The sequence below is a fragment of the Rattus norvegicus genome, chromosome 1 (genome assembly GCF_036323735.1).
Source record: "Rattus norvegicus strain BN/NHsdMcwi chromosome 1, GRCr8, whole genome shotgun sequence".
Taxonomy (NCBI): domain Eukaryota; kingdom Metazoa; phylum Chordata; class Mammalia; order Rodentia; family Muridae; genus Rattus; species Rattus norvegicus.
The window spans coordinates 5821288-5846383 of record NC_086019.1 but is presented as its reverse complement, the minus strand read 5'-3'; the positions used below and the strand labels follow the sequence as shown (position 1 = coordinate 5846383).

Below are 25096 nucleotides of genomic sequence, written 5' to 3'. Positions count from 1 at the left end.
ATTTCCAAACTGCCTACTTCCCAACTGCCTACTTCCAAACTGTCGTTAGGTATTATTTGGGAGTTTCTACTCTGCCTTACATCATTTAGTTCCCAAATAAAAGATACGAATCCTTTATATTTGTAATAAGCCATAAAAGCACTGGACAGATATCCACCCTCTGTGCTATTTTGTCTATTTTCCTGTCAATAACCCTCAGATGTGACTTGCCATATTCCTTCTGGCCTGCTCCTTCTCCAACAGGCCAGCCCTCATGACCGTGTGCTCACAGCGCACCTACCCCATGGTGACATGACTTTGTCCTTCTGCCTCTGTCTTCTTCTCTCCTCATGATCCCTTGCTGAGAACCCAAGTCCAGAAGCTTGGCTCCACCCCGTCGCTTCTACCCCGCCCAGGCTGTAGGCATCTTTATTGACCAATCACAGGTAACTTGAGGAGCAAGTTTACACAACAAAAGCTGGTATGTGGGAGGAGCTCCTCATCAACCAGATCTTCGGGTACAGAATTTAGCATTTGGATATAGAGCAATACCAGGCCAACTCACTACACTTATGTTTACAACTGATGACATTTATGGAACCAGTATATTTTTATGCCATAAGTATACTAGGCACCGCCATGCATTAAGAAAAACGATATCTTGCCAGCTTATGGTTGTGGCAGTTTGGTGATGGTTACTACTTTCTCTTCTCCTCTTGACGAGATCTTAGAATGCAAGTTCGAGGTCATCCGGTTATGACAGGGAGATCCTACTGCACAAAAGGGTAAATCATTAACAAACTACCTCCTTAAATATTCTTGGGTGATAACTCTTCTGATTGTGTCATTGCCAGCACTGGGGAGGAATGCAGTATAATTTAGGCATGCAGGAGTGGGTGCTAGCAAAAAGGGTACACTGACTCAATTGAACTCTATGGTGATACTGGCCAGTGGTTGGCTACATTTGCTGAGACCTTCTTTAACTTTGTTGTGAGCTCATCAATTACACCTTAAAGTCCCTAAGTCACCTGCTTCTCTGAAAACTCACCACTGGCTTCCCCTTCTCTCATTGTAACCTGCTTCTCATTTGTTCTAATTGTTCTTCTGATTTCTGTATTGATCCTTGTCTTGACCAGCATTGCCAAGTAGGACTTGGTGCAATGGTCAGAGTGCTGTCCTCTGAACTGTCCATTGGGATTGCCATGTGTGACCACTAAGCACTTTGTGGCTCATCCAGCCTTTAATTTTAGTTGAGTCAAATAGTCCTGTGTTCCATGTATGAGATAACACAGGTCTAGATGTTCATAGAAAGTATGCAATTCAGTGCATATTCTATTTGCTTGACAACCATATGCCTGGTGAATTCTTATATCCAATTATTCTAGTACCTAAAATGCATGAACTTCTTTTCTGCATTGAGCTATGTTTTTTTTTTTTCCCAACAGGGTCTCCCCATGTAATCTGGAAGTTCCTATGTGCACTACCACATCTGGCCTTAAACTGATTTATTTCAAATTCTGTAGTAGATCTAGGAGTGAGATGTGGCTGTACCATGTGCTCTTTGTGAGTTGTAGAGGAGGTTAGGAAGGAGATGCTCTCTTGAGGCTAAATCCCTGCTGTGGGTTTTGGTTATTCTTATTCTCTAACCAAGAGAGATAATAGTTTTCTACTTTTGTTTTCTTCTCCAAATGAACTTCCTGGGCTAAGAACTTCAGAGGGGAGAGGCTCTGGATTTAGATGAACAGACTTGATAAGTGGTGTATTTCTTCCTCACAAGCTCTTGTTTGACCATGATTGTTTAGGTAAGGAAAGAGAAAATAAATACATGACCTGGCACAGGGCACTTCAAGGCAGTGCTCCTTGGTCATAAATTTTGCATGTGAGAACATAGGGGTCATGAACTCATTCTTTTTTAACATGTTGAGTTTTCTGCTTTTTGGAGAGATATGTCTTAAATACCTATATTTCTAGAAAAAGATTCACTGGAGGTACACACTTGTGTCCATGCAAGTGTGTGTGCATGTGTGTTGTGTGTGTTTATAGTGTGTGTGTGCATGTGCGTAGTGGGGAATCCATAGACACAACATTAATTTAAATGACAGGAATGAATAGGCCCTAACGATAGTACTTCTGTGTTGGAGACAGACCAAAAGCAAAATATGGCAGTCATGAAAAATAAAGGGAGATCCAAGACCAAAATAAAGGACAGCCAGCAGTATCACAGGTCCCAGAAGGTCAAGAAACAGGAAGGCAGTAAAGCACTCATTCCATGGAGTTCCATATTATGAAAACTAGAGGCCCTGGGGAGAGCAATTTCAGTGGCTACAGGTGACAGCCTTTCCTGGATGAATGGATCATGAAGAAAGAAAGACCACAGCTGAGAACATCCTGGGATATGCAGGGCAGAGAGCTGGAATGGCCACAGCAGGAAAAACAGTTCCGGGTAATGTGTAGAAATTTGTAGAAGGTTGACTATAGAGTTGAATGTAAGTGATGGTGTCAAGGAGGGGGGCTGAAAGACCAAGGTCGAAGATGCAGGAGTGAGTAGATCAGTAAGGGGTCAACCACTAAAAAAAGAAAGAGCATCCGATTCTGGGTGTCAGATCCCAGATTTAGGCAGAGGGGGCGTGGTCATACAGTTTAAGGTAAAAAAAGCAGCATGACTGCTGCTGTCCATAGCAGTTGAGAAAGATACTATGTGTGCTGGCCTTTATTCAAACTAGCTCTACAACCAGGACTCTCCACCTGACTTTGATATGAATGAATACAAGCATCCTTGTAAAGGGATTTTCCATTCAAGTCATTTGTGCATCTGGTTGGTGGATCCCTACAGCCACCTGTCCAGCATTAGTCTGAAAAGTCTTGGCAACAGTTTGAAGACTCTGCAATAGAACAGAACTTTAGGATTCTTCTTTAACTGAGGCAGAAAGCCAGCACAGCGATTATTTTGTTTTATTTTCAGTTTGGATCACAGGTACACAGCTCCAATTATAGACAAACCTTGTGAAAACATGTCCTTGGGTGTCTAAGGTACTTAGCCCTGGGCACTGAGTGACACTTGTGATTGGCCCAGAACTGTGCTCATAGGCCCAGCCTTCTGCAGTTAAACATCTGCTCTCGTGGAGCTTGCTGTGTGTGACGCTTGCTTGCCATCCTGTGCAGCTGATAGATGACCTTCGCAGGTGCTAGAAAAGACACATTGGCCTCAGGCATGCTCTGTGTGATAGAATGTGTGTGGTAGCAATGTCTGAAGGAGTCTCGTTATGCAAAATGAAAACGTAACTAAACGCTGGAATACTTAATGATTTCTTAAAGTTCCATGCCCTTTCATTAAGCGACAATAGGATGTGCAATATTCATATCTAGCTTTAAAGATACACATTTCATTGCATGAATATTTCTCTAATAGGAAGCCAAGCAGCTGTCTCTCCAGATGCCACATCAGGCTCTGAAGGGAATTGTGGCTAAATCCTAAACCACAGTTAGCTGGATACGGAAGGAAATACTACGACACAATGTATCGGATCTAATCAGTAAGTCTCAGTGAGCTAAAATTTAAACACCCAGCATGGAATTAATGTGGGAACTTGGATTACATTCTAAACAAGGGAAACGTAATTGCTGTGCTTCTGAGCTTGCCACATTGTGATTTTTATTATTTAAAACCTATTAAAGACCCATCACACACACAGAAAGAAAGCCCTCTTTGTTTTTGCTATAATCAGTTGTCATTGTGGCAGCCAATTGTTCGGGGAGTCAAAGTACAACATTATCCTTTATAGAGAAGAGCTGACACACGTGATACATATTCTGAGCTGCCTCCAATGTGCCTGGGCCAGCATATTCAAGTAGAAGTATCCTGTCTGCATGAAGGGCCCTGCAAGTTTCAGGTAGTTCTATTCAGGAGCCTCCTATGCTGAAATGAAAACCAGCTCACCAACCATATCAGAGCAATTTGCCCTTCTGCCCTTCAGCGGCAAAAGGATGGATGGTAGAATGTCTAGGATTCCATTGGTTTAGGATGATACACTTGGAAATCATGCTAAGAATTGAATTTAAAAAATGCATGCATATGCAAAACTGCTTGTCGATTTACCTTAATGGTTTATTGATGAGGATAGAGAGGTGGCTCGTTTGGTAAAGTGCTGGCTGCTCAAAGCATGAGAACCTGGGTTCAGTTGACCAGCACCTAAAATGCAGTTTGTATCTCTACTCTCAGCTCTGGGGAGACAGAGATGGAGGAATCCCTGGCTAAAGTAATGAGCCCCAAACTCAATGAGAGCGCATGCTACAAGGAGAAAGCTGGAAAGCAATCCAGGAAGAGGTTTAGCACTCACTTCCTGCCCTACATGGGTGCACAGGTATACACACACACACACACACACACACACACACACACACACACACACAAGTACAATGCACACACAAATTTTTAGGGAAAAGAGAGCTTGATTTTTGATACACAGCGTAATTCTAGTGACTGTTCCTCTACCTCTAAAATATCCTAAAAAATAATCATTTATATTCCTATGTTTTAGAAAGGCTGAAAGTACTCTTATTTTTAGAGAGTGTTGATTTTATTGTAGAGATCCACAGTTAGAAAATACTGGGAAGTTAAACGTGGCATGTTAGCAATTCTTTTTTTTTTTTTCTGACTGGTACCCTGCAATTTTCTTTTATCATTTTTCCTCCTTTATTATGGAGGGCTGGCATTCCTCAGGTACTCCACGATTACGAAAACAATGCTTCCGTGTTGGATTCATGCGCATTCCTCAACTGTTAAGCTGACTTTTGCTTTCACATGATACTATATTGATAAGGTAAGAAGGGAACTCCTGGACCACTTCCCTGTGGTTCTATCTAGTCTCTAACTCTTCTCCATACATACTCCCTCTCAAGATTCCCTAGCTCTGGAGCCCTGGGCAGTGTCATTTCTGATGTCATCCACCCTCTCCTTCTCCACTTCTACACGTCTTTCCCTTGCCTTGTCTTGAGCCAGCACTCCCTTGATACTACACAATCTTTCATTACTGTGACTTAATTGTTCCATTAAAATTGCGTCCACATTTTGTTGGCCTGGAAAAACTGAATGGGGAGCCTGCATTTCTTTGTAACATGTTTCAAGGAAATAATCGGTATAGCAAGATGTACCCATGTATCATTCTTAGCAGATGTGACACCAGCCATAAAAGCATTATTAGAAACTGTGACTGGGAAGAAGGAAACCATGAAAGGGAAATCATCATGATGTAGCAAAAGCAGTCACTGCTAAAAATAGATGTAACCAACCAATGGTTCTTAATACTTGAGAGTATGTGGATTCTATCGGCTTGGAATGATGTACTTGGAAATCACGCTAAAAGCAGAATTTAAAAATGCATACATATGCAAAAAAAGCTTGGCAATTTACCTTAATGGTTTATTGATGAGGATACTGAGGTGGTGCATTTGGCAAAGCATTGGCTGCTCAAAGTTTGAGAACCTAGGATCAGTTGACTAGCACCTAAAATGCAGTTTGTACCTCTAATCCCACAAGATGGGTTTGAAAGGAGGGAGTGCGTCTAAGACGTGTACCCAGCCCTGTTTGTTATGCTTCTTCTCAATCCCCAAGGTTCCAGGAACTTGAGTAAGACCGTCTGATTCATGAGATGTGTGTGTTGAGGTAGATAACAGTCACAGCTGTGCCTGGATGGAAATGGAGAGGGTGGGGACCAGTGGAGGGGTTTTAAGCTTTGACAGGTCTAAACGTGGAGCTATGGAGATAACCCTGAACGGTCCTGTAAGAATTAGCAGAGGAATCAGAGGTGAGGAATGGTATGGCCAGCAGATGTAGCCTTCAAGCTCTTTCCTGGTGACTGCTAAGTCAGAATATATGCCCCTAATGTCAATAATGAATCTCGCCGAAGAGAGTAATACTTGATCTTCAAAGATGGGCTTCTGGTGAACTTTATGTAACATGCAGGAGCTCATAATGAGTAGCAACCAAGTGTTCTTGCTCAGTAGCTGCACCACTTGCCTCATGCCTCTAGGAATTCACTTAATAAATTGCAACTGTAGCCTAAGAAATCCAATCACTCCTAAAAGGCTCCAAAATATGTTCCCAAGGAGCAGCAATTTATTCTCTTCTTAGCTAGACCAGAGACTTCGTAACATTAAAATTACCATTTCTTCATCAACTATACATGCATTCTCAGTTTGGTTCTTAATTATCTGGGCACTAATAACATTATTTGAGTTTCTAGAGACCCTGGGTTTTCTCAAGTCCTAATGCTATCTGGCCACGAGGCTGAGAAGGTATGTATCCAAATGTATCTGTTCATATAGTGAAGGCTAAACACCACCAGGGAACCAGTAACCATGTAATCAAACGGACTGCAGGAGAAATGAGTTGTGAGTGAAGTCGAAACTTCTTTGTGTCTCCATTCTCAGGAACGTGGTCATGACCGAAAGAGGTGGGTCATAGTAAAGAACGGTAAGGCGAGAGCGAGGGAGAGCTCAGATCTGGGTTAGCTGTTATCCTTAAGTCTGGACATCATATGGCGCCATGATTAATTAAGGCATCTGCCAATCATGTGGCCTGGAATCATTGCTTTGAAAGGGCAGAGAGCCTGGATATTTACAGAGGGATCATCTTCTCATATTCAGCGCGCAGAGTGGCTTCCCCTGGCAGCCTGTGGCTTGTTGGCAAAATGTCTCCAATTATGGGCAAACTGCCTAGTCTCATATCATAACTAACCAATTTGTCAAGAGTGTGTATTTGGAAAGCTGTGGGGGCAGAAATATTTTACTTATTTCAAGTGGGTGTGGAGAAAAATCTATTGTGTGCACACTCAAAAATGCCAAATCTTATGAAACTTCTCCTTTAGGTAAATATTTAATAGAAATGTCAATGCCTTATACAAAGAAAAATTGAAGGAGAAATGGCTGTGCTGTTGTTAATACAAATGAGATATACAGGTTTTAACACAGAATTTCTAAATGGCGAATATAAAATCTACCTACACTCCACATTTAACCCAGAACATAACCATGGGTTCTATTTTATTATTTTATTTTATTTTATTTTATTTTATTCTAATTAAGGTCTCATTCTATAGATCAACCTGGCCCGAAAGATCAGAATCCTCCTGCCTCACCTTCTTGGATTCTAGGATTACAGGCACTTATCACCAAACCCAGCTAAAGCACGATCTTTCTTTAAGTCCAAGTTGCCAAGGATTTTTTTTTTTTCAAAATTATAATCCCTTTCACATTCTGTCATGATCATGGGGTTCAAGCACTGGTGATTAGAATTTATTTATAGATTATATAGAGATGTATAGATTATACAGGAGAGCCTACAAGATGAAAGATAATACTCAGCAAATGCCAGTTAGTGCAGTGAAAGTGAGACTGAAAGACATACGTTAGCATTCGTCCGCTTTTCTAGCTCCTTGTCTGCCTTTCAAGAACAGAACTCAGAACAAGGGGCTACCAAACATTTATTAGCAGATAACTATAGTAACACAGATTCTGTCCCTCTTCCTCTGCAACGGGTATCACTTTGAGCTTTGAAAAGATACCCACTTTCCCACAAAGTCAGTTGTAAAGTCTCTAGCTAAAAGCTGATGCCATTTTCTGTTCAGTTCCACTATGGAGGTTTAGTGTATGCGTTCGTTTCTGTGATCATTTGTTTAACCCGTGTCTTCCTCACTTTATTAAAGACTTTAAGAGACTAAAGTCTATGCCGTCAACATGGCTCTCAGCAAATGTAATCTAAAGGTTGTTAATGACATAGAGTATATAAAATATCTAGTACAGCAAATCTAAAATCTCACAAAATAAGGAGTATAAGATTCCCTGCTCTCATGCACTAATTAGTAGGTCAGAACGTGAATAAGAATGTGATCTCTAGAACGAAGCGGGCTACAGAGTCTGTTTGCCTTTTTCTCCTGCACTATTTTCAAGATCTGAGTCTCAGTCCATTTTGTAACACTGTAACAGAATAGCGGAGGCTGATGACCTAGAGACGGCAGGCTTGCTCAGCTCACGGTTCTGCAAATCTGTCAGCCAACACTGGCATAGCATCTCCTTCTCTTTGGGTGAGACTCTCTCAAGAAAGACCAAGAGGTGATGGTGGGATCTGCTCTCAGGTGCAATGAACCCAGACCTGTTGTATCCGATTCACTCCCAGGAGAACCATTCCAGTCTCAAGAGGCCTGACAGAGTTTCTCCCGTTCGTCTGTCAATGCAGTGCCAGACACAGTGGCACTGAGAATCAAACTTCAGCATGAGTTCTGGTACCACAGGAGCCGATAGAACTCTTATTCTTCTGGGCTTCAGCACTCTCTGATTCAGTGAGTCCTCTGTCCACAGGAGCAATTGCTTATATCTCCCAGGTTTTAACTTAGCCTCTCTCCTCAACTGCACACTGAACTTTGTAAGTGACAGAGCAGGCCTATGAGGACATGTTTATCTGAAGGGTGCACTGTGGTCTCTGGATATTTTTGATGCTAAGTAGCTTTGCAGTTTTCCAACTGAACCAAGGACCTCCTAAGTTAGAACTTAGAGAAAAGACTACTTAGAACGAAAGTTACTTTTTTCCCTCCATGAAATTTACACAACAGGAGGAAAGAAATTAAGAGGAAATTAGCAATAATGGAAGATTATCGAAGACCAGGGGACGAAGTCTAAAACATAAAGAGGTTCTGTGTCTTCTGTGTTCATTCTCAGCAGTAGTCAAATGATAGTAAACGGGGTTGGGGATTTAGCTCAGCGGTAGAGCGCTTGCCTAGGGAGCACAAGGCCCTGGGTTCGGTCCCCAGCTCCGGGAAAAAAAAAAAAAAAGATAATAAACACTCTTGGTGAGAACACAGATATGCATCTAATTTACTTTCAGATAGTTTTATACATGCACACTACGAATCACAGCGCCCACTTTCAGTGACTCATTTCCATTTCCTGAATGAATTTCTTTTCCTATTTCATGATGCCGCATAGAAATAGTGTATGGAAGTCCTAGTACTCCAACAGCCTGGGCATCGATGTAACATTTGAATGATTTAAATGTGGAGAAGCTTGGGTGGGATTGGGCACTCAGTTTCCACACTTTAAGTACTTTGATTCACTCAAGTGTTGGCATGATGTTAGGCTAGAGCTCCCTGACTTAATTCTGCCTTTTTAGTTTGTTTTTTGCCTTGGGGGACTGCTTTCATTCACGAAAGTTTGTATACTCATTTCCACGGTCAGTCTACCCACGGTGTTCAGCTCCCTTCATGGTCCACATAGTTTGAATATCTCTTGACTTATTTCTCTCACACAGCCACAGTGAGACACAAAGGACTGGGAGTCGAGCCAGTCACTTGGGTCCAAATACCAGCTTGGGCATTTGCTGGCTGTGTGACCATGTCTGAGCTATCCACCCTCTCCTATCCCTGTGTCCTCATCTGTCCCTGGCATGGCTGGTGGTTCTTGGAAAGTCAGTGAAGCGAGCCTACACGCCACCGTCCAACTGCGTGAGTAAGAATCCCAGACCCACTCCAACCTCGGGCACTGGAAAATGTCACGTGACTTGGCGAATAGAAAAATTCTTAGACTAAAGCTCAGCACATGGAAATTGCTCAGTAAATGTTAGCTAGTGTTACTGGAACTCCACGGGGATGGGGCAAAATATAGTATAAATACCAGAGCTTATCCTGTTGTTAGCACTCTACAAAAGAGAGCTGAATGTTTACCTGACACATCTCCGAAGGTGTCCCTTCCAAATACTAGCAACGATGTGTACATCAGGAACGTTCTAAGCCAGTGTATGCCTATGTATGTCCATGTGGGATCAGGAATAGAAACTCGGAGCCAACGCTGCTTTCTGTTGTCAGATAGAGTGTTCAGGCTGCCAGACTCCAGCAAAAGATCTAGCAAAGTGCCAGCACATTTCAAATAAGATGAAAATATGAATTTCACTTGTTCTTACAGGGTGTGTATAAAGGCTTTGCTAGATTAGAAACACGGGCAAGGCATGGTTTACTTTTCCAGTTTATTTGAAGTGAGAACCATAATTATGATGGTTTAATGGTGGCGAATATTGTGGACTTTTCAGGAGGAGGGGTATTTATCTTCCAAAGGGCCATTCTGTTTCTCTGGATGACTTGGGATTTACTTTACTAGCAAGAAAAAGGCATATCAAGAAGGTGTAACTACTGTATAGAATGAACTCTTACAGTGGATAGCTGTCTGACTGTCCCAACATTCCTCATGTGTTTCTTGTGAGCTGAACTGAGAGTCTGACCCATACAGGAGAGGTAAACCCAGGCTTGAATTCAGATTTCTGTCTGTCTGTCTGTGTCTCTGACTCTTTCCTTCCCTCCCTCCTTTCTTCCCTCCTTCCTTCCTCCCTTCCCTCCTTTCTGCTGCTTGTTTATTAGAAAGTTTTAGTAATAATCAGCCTCCTTGACAGGTTGTGCGTAACTGTGAACATTTCTTGATCAGCTTGCATTTGAGTACTTGTGCTGTACTCAAAGTACAAGATGGACTTTCAGCCCAGCCGAATATCTGTATAATGTGCCACTCAGTTTTCCACTGAAATGGAAATCGTATTCATTTAAAACTGGGACATTCTCAATAATTTGACTTTTGCTTCGAACAAGAATAGAAGGGTTGCTGTGACAGTTTTGGAAAGTGACTTAAGCTGCAATAAGAAGGTGACTGCCTATGAAGAGATCTCTCCGGTCTTCAGCCAGCACCCGTTCCAGGAGTGTGAAGTTCAGGATCTCTGGACCACCTCTGATTAGGTCTATCGTTTCCTCAAGCAGCAGTTCTGTTGCTAAAAACCGTTATATCAGTCAGAACCAGAACTCCGTGTCTCTCTCTGTCTCTGTCTCTCTGTCTCTCTGTCTCTGTCTCTCTGTCTCTCTGTCTCTGTCTCTCTGTCTCTCTGTCTCTGTCTCTGTCTCTCTGTCTCTGTCTCTCTGTCTCTCTGTCTCTCTGTCTCTGTCTCTGTCTCTCTGTCTCTGTCTCTCTGTCTCTGTCTCTGTCTCTCTCTCTGTCTCTGTCTCTCTCTCTGTCTCTGTCTCTGTCTCTGTCTCTGTCTCTGTCTCTGTCTCTGTCTCTCTGTCTCTGTCTCTGTCTCTCTGTCTCTGTCTCTCTGTCTCTGTCTCTGTCTCTCTGTCTCTGTCTCTCTGTCTCTGTCTCTCTGTCTCTCTGTCTCTCTGTCTCTGTCTCTGTCTCTCTGTCTCTCTGTCTCTCTGTCTCTGTCTCTGTCTCTCTCTCTGTCTCTGTCTCTCTCTCTGTCTCTCTGTCTCTCTGTCTCTCTCTCTCTCTCTCTCTCTCTCTCTCTCTCTCTCTCTCTCTCTCCCCACCCCCTCGGAATGTCTCTCCATTTATATTTACATCACCAAGACTTGCTCTTTTCCCCTGGTTTCTCTTAGGTCTTGGATAAAAAGAGGTCTGTGTTTTCCTTTTGCATATCATAAAGATATATATCTAAGAGGGAGGGAGAAAGGTAGTAAGAATCTACTGTGGGGCCTTGGGAGAAGCAGCTGGCCTCTGATTTGTCTGCAGAATTTAGGAGATGTTCCTCAAGGATGAGGCATAGGAGATAAGTTGCAAGCACGGCCCCAAACAGGGTAATTACTCTGATAGTTTGAAAACTGTAGTCCAGGTAATGAACTCAACCTCTATATTTGTTTCTTACTTGAATCCCGCCCAGCCTCCTACATCTCAGGTCCTCTTGATGTCTGCCTTCCCCTACTTTCTGACTCATAAACGTCTTATGCCCAGTCAGGTCCCTGCCTGCAGCCCTGCACTCTTCTCACAATAAATGGGGGCACACAAATATTCCCTTTTGTTCTCTAAGCTGCCAAAGCTCGGATTGTGAACTAGTGGTGCCCAGTAATAAGATAACAGTGACAATAACTACATTAGCTCTTCTGTGTACCTGCCTGTGTGGCTGCAAGGCAGCCAGTACCAACCATCCTGAAGGGTTGCTTGAAAAATAGGAGAGAATATGAATAAAGTTTCCAGCCTTAGAAGGCATGAAATGGGTCATCATGGATGCTGAAATAGGACAGATGCTGTAATAGATGTTACCTCAGACTGTACCCAGGGTCCATCAGGTCTGTTTACTGCTGAGACCTTGATCTGCCTTCAACCAGGGTTGATTTAAAAGAACAAACTATTTGCTAGAATCCTCAGGTACGGTGGAGGTAACTAAAACTGTGTGCTATTGGGCTTCAGTCTGTGCAGCAAAGGCAGAAATGTTGTATAGGACAATGACTTCAATAGGTCACAACAGAAGTTAGCATCTGGGCCTGAACTCCAGTACTATGCGCTTGTCTGTCTGTCTGTCTATATTATTATTATTATTACTATTACTACTATTATTATTATTATTACTTCAATAGGTCACAACAGAAGTTAGCATCTGGACCTGGACTCCAGTACTATGTGCTCGTCTGTCTGTCTATATTATTATTATTACTATTATTATTATTATTATTATTATTATTATTACTTCAATAGGTCACAACAGAAGTTAGCATCTGGGCCTAAGTACTATGTGCTCATCTGTCTGTCTGTCTATATTATTATTATTATTATTATTATTATTATTATTATTATTCTCTGTCATCTATCAACTGTCATTCTCTCATCAATTCATTCATTTTATTGAACATGTAAAAGCAACATTTACTCCACATCATGCTCTAGGAAAACACTTGGATTTATAGTGCCAAACAAATCAGACTTGGCTTCTAATCTCAACAAAACTGCCAGCTCAGCAGAGAGGCAGAAAACGTACCAAGAAGTCCTCAAATGACTATGTGATCCATATATTAAAGCCAAAGGAGGTGATTAAGCAAGAGGGGTAGGGAATCTACCTTAATTCCAGAGACTAAGAAAAGCTCCTTGCTATTAAAATGATTAATTCAGCAGATCTTCATCTATGCTACGAAACGCTCACTTGATACATTTGGTATGTTCTTTACAACAAATGTGTTCAAAATACCAAGCAGTGCCCTCGAGCTGTGTAAGAGCACCAGCTACCCATCATTTGCGGTTGGTTGAGTATAGCATTTTTCAGGCTGTCTTACCTGAAGGTCTTTCAGAGGCTGACAAAACTCAGACGTGGGTTTCGTAAGAATTAAACCCACAAAAGCGTGCATTCGCATTCCGTATTTGACCACATTCTGCTCTTTTCATCAAGATCTCTGGCGCTCACATTCCACATGTGTCTGTAGGTCGGGGCAAGCATCCATTGCAGGAGGCCTGCTAACTTTCTCCACAAACTCACCCCACGACTATAAAACAAAAAGCAGTAGGAGCGAAGGAGGGAAGTGCCACAAGGAGCACTTTCATTATAACTTAATTAGACTGTGTGTGAATTATCTGCGCTCTCGGGGCCTGTCCCCCTCCCTCCCTCGGCTCTCGTTCATTTCTTTGCTTGTTAGGACTCGATTGGAGGTCAGGAAAGAGCAGAAAGGAGGATGCAGTCGTCCCCCACTCTCTTTATTAGCATGGCTTGCCGTAGGTTTTGGAGGAATATGATATTGAAAGCAAACCGAGATTATAATGAAGTTTACAGATGTCACTTATTTTAATTATGCCGGGTTCTGAGTTCCGAAGCTGAATGGGGTAGAGCTTGTACGACGAGTCCTCATCGAACTGGTTCTGCCACAAAGGTGTACGCTGGCAATATCTGTTTCCACTTTAAGGAGAATTATTGAGCAGACAGTAGATTTATGAAAATACATGAATCTTTCCAGCATTGAGCAGCAGGACTGGGGGATGTAGCTCTCTGGTAGGACACTTGCTGTCTGCTGTGAAGGTCTGGGTTCTGTCCTCAGAACTGCAAACAAAAGAGAAAGAGGAGAATCAGGAAGCAGGGAACAGTGCAGGATCCATCCAAACAACTGGCTTTGGGGAAAGAAAAGTTGGAAGAGTCTTCACTGAGAATTGGCGAAAGTGATCACCAAGTAGCATCTCTACAAACGTTGGTCATATGAAGAAAATCGGGGTCCATTCTGCTAGTTCTTTGGAGACTCCTGAGAGAAGCTGAAGCCATTTCGGTATTGGGTCTTACTCTGTTAAGTATTTTATGCTTATTTTCTTCTGAAGGTGGTGGTTTTCTATAACACTGAGCCTGGACTTGCTTTTCCAGTCCCAGCTCTGAATGTGAAGCTCAGGGAAGCTGTTAATTCTATATGGTAGAATAACTTTCGTAAACCACCTGACACATAGCTGCTGTGCTGGTGAGGACAGCTGTGGACCAGGTCTCCATGGGAACTGAACTAGCAGTGAGACTTGCTCCACCAAGCTGCCCTTTAAAACATTGAAAAATGCTTGCCCCATCTAGGGAATCTATTTTTCAAAGGATGACAGGAACGGGCATTGTAGATTTTAATATTGTCTGGGGGGAAAAAAATCAAATGCCCTTTGCTTCCTCCCTGTAGCAGTCCGAACCTTAAAGTGACTTCCCCAAGAATTAGCAACATTCAGGTTTTAACTTGGGTCACAATCTAGTCTTCATCAACTTGATCTTCTGCCTCCCTCAGAGTTAAGATGTTCAAGACTGGGTTCCCCCACTCACCCATCCACCAGGAGGAGTGACTCAAGTACAAAGTTTTACTCACAGGCAAGCCATCTATGTTCCCTGACCTTCAGTATTTTTACCTGGAAAACAATAATATGCCCTCTCTGTATAGTTTAGAGTTATCTTTAGATGTGTTTGCTTGTTTTTGTAGTGACAGGAATCAAACCCATGGTCTTCTACATGCTAGCCAAGCACCTTACCATTGGGCTGTCCCACCAGCCGCTAGGATCTTGGTATCAAGACACAGGTGTCTTTTAGCAGAGTGTATTATATGATTGCCAAGCTTAGCAAAGAAATCTTATTTGTGTTTATAACCTGCCCAAAAAATGTTGAGGCTCATTCATAGTTAAGTATGCTACTTGCCACCACAGAAAAGTAATTGAAAATTGTCTAGAAAACAAGATTATTTTACCATTTCTTTTATCCTCCTGAACTTTTTGCTCTTGGCAGGGATTCTGATTTTGTTTATATGGTTTTCCCAAATGGGGTTTCTTTTCTTATTTTCATTAACAGTCTCTATAACTTTTATCATGCAATATATCATAGTGTGGACAGATGTGTGGGTGCATCTGTGTCCTTATTCACTGCATATTTACCAGAGTAGCTCTTGTTCAATAGTTAAAAGTCTCAACCTAGTATTATTCAACAATGGATTAGATGTTTGTCTCCAGTTTCAGATGAACTAAACCCATGGTCTGTGATTAGGGTCCTAGCTGATACTCTGGCAAAATTTTCACTTGCATGTTTTATCTGGATCACTGACTCCTGTGTGTTAACTGATTATCAAGAACTAATGTTCACTCTATAAAATGATATTTTCTACCAAAATAGGATTACCTATTTGTTCTGAGTGTCCTTTTCAAAAAATGATTTGAATATTGAGTTACTAAATAAGCTCTCCCTTTCCCTGATCACTAATAAGCTATTATTCAACGCTTTGTGAAGGTTTAAGAATGTTTTGTGTTTTATAAACAGTGTTCTCTATTTTTATTTTAATTTATTACCAGGCGCTCGTGGTCTCTCTCTGTCTCTCTGTCTCTCTGTCTCTCTGTCTCTCTGTCTCTGTCTCTCTGTCTCTCTCTGTCTCTCTCTCTCTCTGTCTCTCTCTGTCTCTCTCTCTCTCTCTCTCTCTCTCTGTGTGTGGGGGGGTGGGGGGCATAGGTGGGATGTGGAGGTCAAATGTTGTGTGCCTTCCTTGATTGGACTCCACCTTATATACTGAAAGCAGGGTCTCTCACTGAGACCCGGAGCTTGAAGATTTAGCTAGCCTAGTTAGCCAGCTACCCTAACATGCTATAACAAGAGACCCCAATGCCACCTGACATTAAAACAAATTCTATGGCTCTGAACGCCATTCCTCCCTCGTGCTCACATGACAGACACTTACCCTCTTGTAAGCACAGAGCCTCGTCCCCAGCAGCATTTCCCATTAAAATAATTTTATATGCTTGACAGTCATGCTCCTTACTTATGTTTGTTTATATCTTTACCACCTGCTAAGCCAGTGCTAGAGAAGAGGCTCTGTGTGTGCTCTGCCTCTGTGTGAGAGGGCCTTGTGGACCCATTGTACAAGCAAAGGGTAACACATCGTTTAACTTGCTTAGAGACTTTATTCAAGGATTCAGTTTTTGGAGTCTCGAACTCTAGATGAATAACATTTGAGAACTCTGTGCTGGGTGTTCATGATGCTGCTTGTCATAATGGGAGGTTAGGGGTCAATGTGAAGGTTCTAGGTCATCATGGCCAGCTAGAACATCCCCTGAGTCATGGCAGCCCCAGTATCCTGGGTTACAAGTGCTGAGTCACAGAGAGTGTTCTAGAAGAACATTCATTTAACAGATGCTGCTTTACAAAAATTGGCATGACTGGTGATTTTTAGGTTGAATTACTAGGATTCTTTATCCAAACAATGAAATTCTCTCCTAAGAGTACAGCTATCTGGTTAATTAACTTATTCATTAATCAGGGGCTTCTCCAGATGTCTTGTGGGATACTGTCCTTTGAGCCCTGCTAAGATCTGCTTTCAGATCATGAGTTAATCCCTTTCACTAAGTCAACTCTGGAGTAAAAAGAGACTATTTATTAAGAGAGCCCTGTTGTGAGTTTGCTGTGAGCAAAAATCTATTTGTAATTATTTCAAGTAATCCTTCCCCTTCACATGTGTGACACACTCCATCATGAATTGATAATGTTTGGTAAGATCTTAATAGCTTCCCAGATGTATCACCTCACTATGCAAGGGTGTGTATGTATAAAATTAAACATTGTAGCTGAAAAGGGAAGAGTCATCCTGTGATAAAATGGGATTTGTTTACTGCAGAAAAACAAAAACATTATAGCAACAGTTTCATTAATACTAAAGTATTAATGAAACGTTAATAGTAAAGTTAACAGCTTCATTAACTTTACAACTTCTCTGTGAGTCATTACTTTCCAGGACAAAACTTTCAGGGGCAGCAGGTTCGGTGGTACATGCTTGTAATCCTAGCATTTAGGAGGCAGAGGCAGGAGGATTACCAGCAGTTGGAGGCCATCCTGGTCCACACGGGAAATTCCAGAGCTACCTGGGGGACTCTGTCTTAGAACACATCAAGAGAAAGCCTACCTTTTTCTGACTCAGGCTCCAAACCTACAGGAGCTGTGGGTCCCCTTGACAGTCCTTCTGTGAATCTCTGGGAATTCCCCAAGGGGTCACTGTCTAGTACCTTCTAGGGTGACTTCCTCTTCTAGACATGACTAAGTTGCCCTGTCCTTTGGTCATTCAGATGCTGCTGATGCTCTTTCCTTTGGACCACTGGTCCTGCTGCCTCCTAGACACCGTTTTGCTTTACCTGGATTGTACCATATGTCTTTCCTTTCCCCTAGATGCAGTCTTACCCTACCACTGCATGTGCTAGCAACCCGCAGGTAATCAAAATTTCTTTTCTAAAGTAAAAGAGAATAATTCTCTCTACAACACTGTGTGTGTGTGTGTGTGTGTGTGTGTGTGTGTGTGTGTACGTGTGCTTGCACACCCATGCCGCACATGTGTGGATATGTTTGTTTATTCACTTGTGCTTGTGAATGTAAGGAGCCTCTTTTGCTCTGTGTTTTGTTTTTCTTAAGATTTATTTATTTATATTAATATATCCAACGTTAAATACCTTACAAGGATGAGGAGACTGACTTTGATGAACAGGTGTGTGGTACTGCATTTGAGGGACTTAATCACAATCCACTCATTTCATTCTACCCTGGAGCCCGTTCACTGAAGAGTTCCCAATACGCTCTTCTGCACATTTGACTGGAGCACCTGTTCCTTTCCTGGTTACTAGACCTACTGTGTCTCTCAAAACTATTTTGATTTATATACCAACAATGTGTCCCAGCTATATCGCCTGAGGGAAAAGGACCAGAAGAGAAAAGATGTCTGTGTGGTAAGTCAAGGAGAGGGATTCTGAATGAATCAGCTCCCAGAATGAATGAGGGAGAGTGAGGAGAATGCCTAAGAACAGTCTATAAGGTTCAAGGCAGTTCAAAGGAGGGAAGAGTACTATCAATCAAGTGCACAGTAAAGGAGATGTGGTCAGCCGAGAAGGTCATCCAGTCATGGGACAGAACCACAGACAGCTATGTGGAAGGGACATGGATGAATTCCAAGGGGATTTTGTCAAATCAAAGTGTCTCTTTGATTGGGCAAGGCCAGGACATTGGTGGTTTTGACAATGTTGTGGCAAGGGATGCCCTGTTGCTATAGATTGAAATGTAAATAAGAGGGAATTATAGGACTTCTTGAAGGAAGCTTGATTCTGAAGAGAAGCTGCTGAAAGTCACATCAGTGGTAACAAAGCTCTTATTTTCAGATGAAGACGGGCGGATATCTTGTAAGTTCCAGACAGTTTTGCTTGTCATGGGAGTTAAGAGCATGTAGCACAATAGGTATCTGAAATTATATAAACTGTTGATTGATTATCTTGGCTTTAATTACTAAAGAAGATATGTTTAATCTGGTGTAAATACATAGCTCATCAGAGTTGAGGGGGAAATTCATTTTTATCTACTTTTCTAGATTGAACCTGGTGTTTTTATGAGGGAAACACGAGCAAGCAGGAAGTACAACTCCAAACACTTTGCTCTGAACGTCTTTGAGGCCTCAGTTTTCCATTTAGAGACTTTTCTCCTGCGTTGGGCCTAGCAGTAAGGAGAGTCTATTGTGGGCTTGCATTTCAATTAGACTTCTGGTCTCTAACATTGAAATAATGAACCCAGCTTTGCCTTCATTTCAGGCAAAGCTCAAGACTCCATTGTACACCCCAAACTGGGTTTCCATGTTTCATTTGTTCCCTTAAAGGCTTACCTAGGACTTTCCCTCAAGACACCCCTACCTCCTGTAGGATGGGTGCTCATGACCTTCTCGTGATATCTTTCTCCCTCTCTCCTAAAGCATATGCTCAGATATATAACAAGACATTTTTTTAATAAACTCAAATTGTAGTTCGTTAAGTGAAAGCTTGATTAAACCAGCCATGCCTGAGCATTGCTTGTTCTCTGAGTGATAATCAGACCAGGAGTTCTGTGCCCTCTTCAGGGCTTCCGCTCTATGTCTGCTACTACCTAGTTTTTCTGGAACCTACCTACAGTCAACCCAGGAAAGCTGTAGTCAGCAGAGAACAAAAGTCAGGTCAGCAGGCATGTTAGATATTCTTTGCAGTTGTGTCTTTTGTTCTGGGTTGTGGAGAGGTTCCTGTGGGTGGGGCCAATGCTGAAGATGCTTCCTTCCGAGTGTGAATGTGCTCTTGCATGATGGCTTCTAATGGCTCCCATAGTGTTCTCCTTCATCCCTCCTTTGCCACCTATCTCTGCTTTCACCTCTGCTCAGTTCTAGAGAGTTCACTGAGAGGCAGTAGGTTTGTGGATAGAGACTGGCCAGGCATCCAGGATTTGGGATGCTGTATCTGCTTTGTTGGTGTAGAGGTGACCATAACAGCTGTGTAAACTGTAATATGCCAGACATTATTGTTGTTGTTGTTGTTGTTGTTATTATTATTATTATATTTTGAGTTTCAGACAAGTTCTCTGTCTTACCATATAGACAGGTCAAAAAGCAGAACTGGGAAATAATGAGTATCCCATTTAATTTCTTCTTAGCATGGTCTTTCCCTCTCCTATCTGAGCCCTCTTTGCCCTCAGCTTGCCTTTCTTTCTCTTTAATTTCAAAACGAGGCAAAAGAAACATTATCTATTCTCAGAGCGTGCCACTTTCTTCCCACCTTCCCTCTCCTCATTTAGAATCCCGTGTTTTGACATAATTTATCATGGGTTGTCACCCTTGATGATTAAAAAAGGCACTAATGAGATGAAACTTGTCAGAGCTTGATCGCAGGTCTCTATATTCTGTCGGGTAGTGATAGGACATCTTTTCGAGACGTGGAAGAATCAAGATGTGTGAAAACAAAGCACAGCTTCTTGGGGATGAGGGCAGAGGTGAGAGGAGCCCACCCAGAAGGAGAATTCCATAGGGAAATCAGATACCACCAAGGCAATTCTACCCTGGACTGTGTGTTTGAATGGTGCCCTGGGCAGACAGGTTATATGCTCCAGGTTAGAATGAGAGGGCAGCAGGTTAGAATGTTCCAGGCAGGAATGAGACATCAGCAGTGGTGTGCGTTCAAAAAGTGAACCTGAGTTTTTCTTGTGAGTGAGATGGAACTAAGACTGTTTTGAGCGGCAGAACGTGAGAGTCTGCTGACACCTATTTCAGTCTTCCATGGCTTTCATGTGGGAGGTACAACCCGACTCCAGGCAGATGTGGCTGTTTATCTACTCTTCCAAAGGAGATTTTTCCTCGGGAGTTGTCTCTTATTTAAGACCACCGTGTATAGCAGGCATGTTGGTAGCCTGTTCACTAGAAAATGAGAATCTAAGACTAAATAAATCACAGCATCCTTCCCATGCCTGCCATATAAACTTACAGGTTATAAATTTCCATTATTGTGTGTACCCTAAACACCATAAATCATATTCTTTTTGGTTGGGGACTGGCAAGTATTTCATCCTGGTTTTAAACCATCATGTTTCTTTATGGTCAGCACACTGTTTTAATTTTATTTATTTGTTTAGTGGCTTTGGGACAAGATCGTATGGCTTAGACCAGAACTCACTGTGAAGACTAAGCTGCCCTTGAACTCATAAAAGCCACTGTCTTCTGCCTCTTAATTGCTAGGACTAAGAGCAAACACTTAACAACTCTTTAACTCATATTAAACTTAATTCATTTTAGTGGAAGATTAGTAGTTCACCAACTTGTGACGTAAGTTTTTCATCATATAGGCATCCTTTTACTATTGCCATAGAACAGTGAACTTTAACAGATCTTGAGGGTTCTCGCTTCGAGAACCATATGCTCATGTTATTTGAAGACAATCATACTCTAGACTCTAATCCTCAACTGTGGTACTGTTACCAAAGGCAACAATATGAAGAAAAATGAAGACAATAAGCAAGCAGTGGCATATTTTTTCTCTCTAAGATCACTGTTTCTCTTGTCTCAAGTGGTACAAAGGAGTTAATCATGGCTTGCTGTTGGCCAATGAGTACCCTTGACGCAGTGTGAATGTGATTATGAGTTGCAGGGCTGTCTCGAAGAAGCAGCTGCCGGAAGGAATGTGTGCTTGAGAACATTCATATTTTATGAAACCCGTGTTGGTCCATTGCCTCATCCACTTGAATTAGCACTCAATTATCCTCAAGGAAGGGTTGTAGATTGAGCAGAATGGAGGGGGTGCACCATCTCCATGGACCCGGAGCAGCTGTCCATGTCATTGACTGTCATAGCAGCCCACTTCCCTCTCTTTGCTACTTTTGCTCTTGTATTTTGTCAAAGGCAGTATATTCTGCATTTTACAAATGTCTCAGTGCAGATTGAGAATTGTGTAACAGCTTGAAAACTGGGAAAAACTCTCACCTTAAATACCATCCAGTCTCATTTAAGATTGGACAGGCTAAAGATTGCAGAATCTTTTCTAAAAAAAAAAAAATCCTCTTTTTTTTTCCCCTCATGAGACTACATCATTTTTGACAAAATAGTTTCAATTCTGAGTAGAATATCTAGACTGGAAAAGTTTATGGTTACAGATAGAGCTGTTAATTCTTTTCTTTTAAACTTCTTGGGGAGGAGGCTGAGGAGATGGCTCAGTGGGTAAAGTGGTCACCTCATAAGCATGAGGACCTGAGTTTGGGTCCCCAGCACCCATGAGAAAGCCTGGCATAGCAGTGACCATTTATATTTCCAATACTGTAGGAGTGGAGACAGGTGGATTCTGGGAGGTTGCTGGCCAGCAGTCTAGCTGAAACATCAAGGTCCAAGTTTACTGAGAGACCCTGTCTCAAAATTAAGATATGATGGCTAGAGAGAAGACCCCGAGGGATAAGAATACTCGCTACTCTTGCAGAGGACCAGGTTCAATTCCCATCACCCACATGGTAGATCACAACCATCTGTTCCTATAGTTTCAGGAGAACTGATACCCACCTCTGGTATCCTTAGGTGCCAGATATACACATAATATATCTACATACGTGCAGACACTTACACATACACATAGAATATAAATAAATAAGTCTTAATAAAACATAAAATACAGAGCAAAAGAGGAAAATCACTGTCTCCTTACATTCACAAGCATAGGTGAATACCCAAACACACATATTCACACTTGTGCACACATGGGTGTGCAAGCACACACACAGACACCAAAAAGTCACACTATTTTTTTAAAAATCATACTATATTGTATCTTACTTTGGAAAGGTCAAAAATCCTGCTTTGGAAGTGAAAACAGTTACAGAATCTAGTCATTCAATAGAATAGGGGTTAGATAGCTAAAAATGGAAACAGAAGAAATATTTAGGGCTAAAATACAACGTGTCAGTTAGGAAGAGGGGGTACAGTGAATGAATAGAACTCATGAAGTGGGGAGGTGTTTGAAGCAGAGTAGCTTTAATGAGGATGAGTGGAATGAGAATGCACATCTAGACTCCACCAATCACTGCTAATTTCAAAGCTCAGTGAAAATAGAGATGGCACCAATGTGATGAGAGTTCCTTTAAAAGTGGAACCAATCATATGCTTTGTCCCTCTTTGGAATGACATCATAAAGAGCCACTGAAGTTAGCACTGGGTGATTACAGCAGAAATTAAGTTGACTTTTGATGGTTGATTAATTAAATGAAGTCTGCTGTTGGTAATTAATTTAATATTTCAGGGCCTTGGATGTGTTATCTGGGTGAGTGTAATATTTTTAACATGGTAGTTTTTGTGAACTTGAAGGTGTCCATAGATCTTAATCTCAGTATCTATTGACAAATGGATCTTTTTTCATTGGATTTCTCATTTTGACCTGATATCGTTTTAGAGCCATCCATTCTCCCAAGAGGACCCTTAGGGTAAGCTGAAGGGTTAGTGTTTAAATTCACCCTCACTAGAGCCTGGCGGTAACAGGCTGAGGTGAAGCAAGGGCGGGATAACAGGAGGCATGCTTTGTCCCATTGACTGCATCTCCCAGGGCCAGGGCTAGGAGCCCCGTCAGGGAATGCCATTCACTCAATAGCACATCACTCATTACTGGTGAATCTGGGTCTCGAACCTGAGTTTTCCAACTCCTTGAGTAACACCTTTCCATTAAGTGTCACTGTGAGTTCCAGTAGATTGATAGTTAATATATTTATGAGTGAAACACTCATTGGTTACAAACCTCCCTCACTTGGAGGTGAAAGGCTGGTGAAGGAACTGACATACTGACTGGGTGCATATGTGCATTTCTAAGTTTGGTAGTTACTGGTGTCTAGTAATTGTTTACCAATGAGGACACACAAGCAGTTTTCAGGTGTGTTTGTGTGTGTGTTATATATGCATGGGGACATCTTTGCATGCACTTATTCATGTATATGTAGAGGTCAGAGATCAGAAGTGGGCATCCTCTTCTATTTTTGCCCACTTTCTTTTTGAGACAGAGTTTCTCACCAAACCAGAAGCTCAGGAGTTGATGAGGCTAGCCAGTCACCAAGTCAGCAGAACCAGCCAGAACCGGAGTGTCAGGTGTGCACCACAACACTAGTTGCTTGCATGGGTGCTCAGGATCCAGACTCAGGTCCCCATGCTTGCACAGCATGGGCTTTGCCTACTCAGTCACCTCCCTAGCTTTTAGTTTTGCTTCTGCATTGGCTGTAGTATGTCGGTTTGAAATACTTTATTTTAAACCTTGGTTTTTAAATCTAAAATATAGACTTAGTATTATTAGAAAATATTGTTTATGTGTCTCCTCCTATCCCTCCCACTCCCTGCTTGGTGGTAATTTGAGTAAAACTGACTCCCATAGGTCCATATATTTGAATGCTTAGTTTTCAGGGAGTAGAACTACTTGAGAAGGTTCAGGAGGTGTGGTCTTGATGGAGTAGGTGTGGCTTTGTTGGAAGAAGTGTGTAGGGATGTCTGTCTTTGGGTTGAACACATGCAATGTTGATTAGCCAGGAGTGAATTAAAAGTGGGTGATGCTGAAAAAGGCAAGAAGAGTTTCGTTCAGAAGTATCCCCAGTGCTACACTGTGGAAAAGGCAGGCAGGCATAAGACTGGACCAAACCTCCTTGGTCTGTTTGGGTGGAAGACAGGTCAGGTTCCTTGATTATACTACATAGATGCCAACAAGAACAAATGCATCCCCCGGGGAGAGGATGTCCTGATGGAGTATTTGGAGAATTGCAAAAAGTACATCTCTGGAACAAAATTGATCTTCACTAGAATTAAAAAGGGAGAAAGATCAGACCTAATAGCTTATCTTAAAAAGGCTATTAATGAGTAATTCCATTGCTTTATTTATTGTAAAACAAATGTCTCATGGCTTTTAATGTATACCATAATTTGATTCATATGCCAAATTCAGATCATGAATGGCTAACAATGTTTTTGTTGGACAATCCTGATTTAAGTAAAACTGACTTGTAGCAAAGTGGATATGATCCTTTTAAAGTAAGGGTTCTGAATGTATATATGGTAACACTGCTCTTCCTTTCTCAAGATAGGATTGGACTTAATTAGTAATGTTTTACTTTCCATAAATATGGGGGGTGTCCCCTCAAACCTATTAAATGGTTTTATGCTTAGATTTATATGACGGGCTATGTGAAAATGTTTAAACATTGGGAAAATCCTATCACCGTCTCAGAAACAAGAATCACCTATGTTTCAGTTTGTGTTCGCTGGACCGTTTTAGGCAATGGATAAACACCAGGAAGCAACTCTCCACTCTTGGCGATGCTGTTTTAATTAGAATTCCCTATGTCAAGGATGCTGCCTTTTACCACTGAAAAGCACGTACTGTGATTTATGTATAATATCAAATAAAGAGTATTTAACACTTATTTTTTTTTCTAAAAGCGCAAGCCAGACCCAGTATCTCTTTTCTTGTTGCCTGAGGAACCAGATGTAAAATTCTCAGTTACTTCTTTCTGAGTTCCGCCATGCTCCTCACCATGATGATAATGAACTAAATCTCCTCTGAAACTATAAGCAAGCCC

At 41.8% G+C, this 25096-nt stretch overlaps 1 long non-coding RNA gene and 1 pseudogene across 1 annotated transcript in view; one reads left to right on the top strand and one right to left on the bottom strand.

Annotated features, from left to right (window-relative positions):
* LOC134482575 (uncharacterized) overlaps nucleotides 1-22156 on the bottom strand; it is a 28156-nt gene extending 6000 nt beyond the window's left edge. Inside the window, exon 1 of the long non-coding RNA XR_010058825.1 lies at nucleotides 13047-22156. This is a non-coding gene — a long non-coding RNA (uncharacterized LOC134482575). The remainder of the gene's footprint in view (nucleotides 1-13046) is intronic.
* A 1889-nt stretch (nucleotides 22157-24045) lies between these two features.
* Cycs-ps7 (cytochrome c, somatic, pseudogene 7) lies at nucleotides 24046-24532 on the top strand (annotated as a pseudogene).
* The last annotated feature ends 564 nt before the right edge of the window (nucleotides 24533-25096 follow it).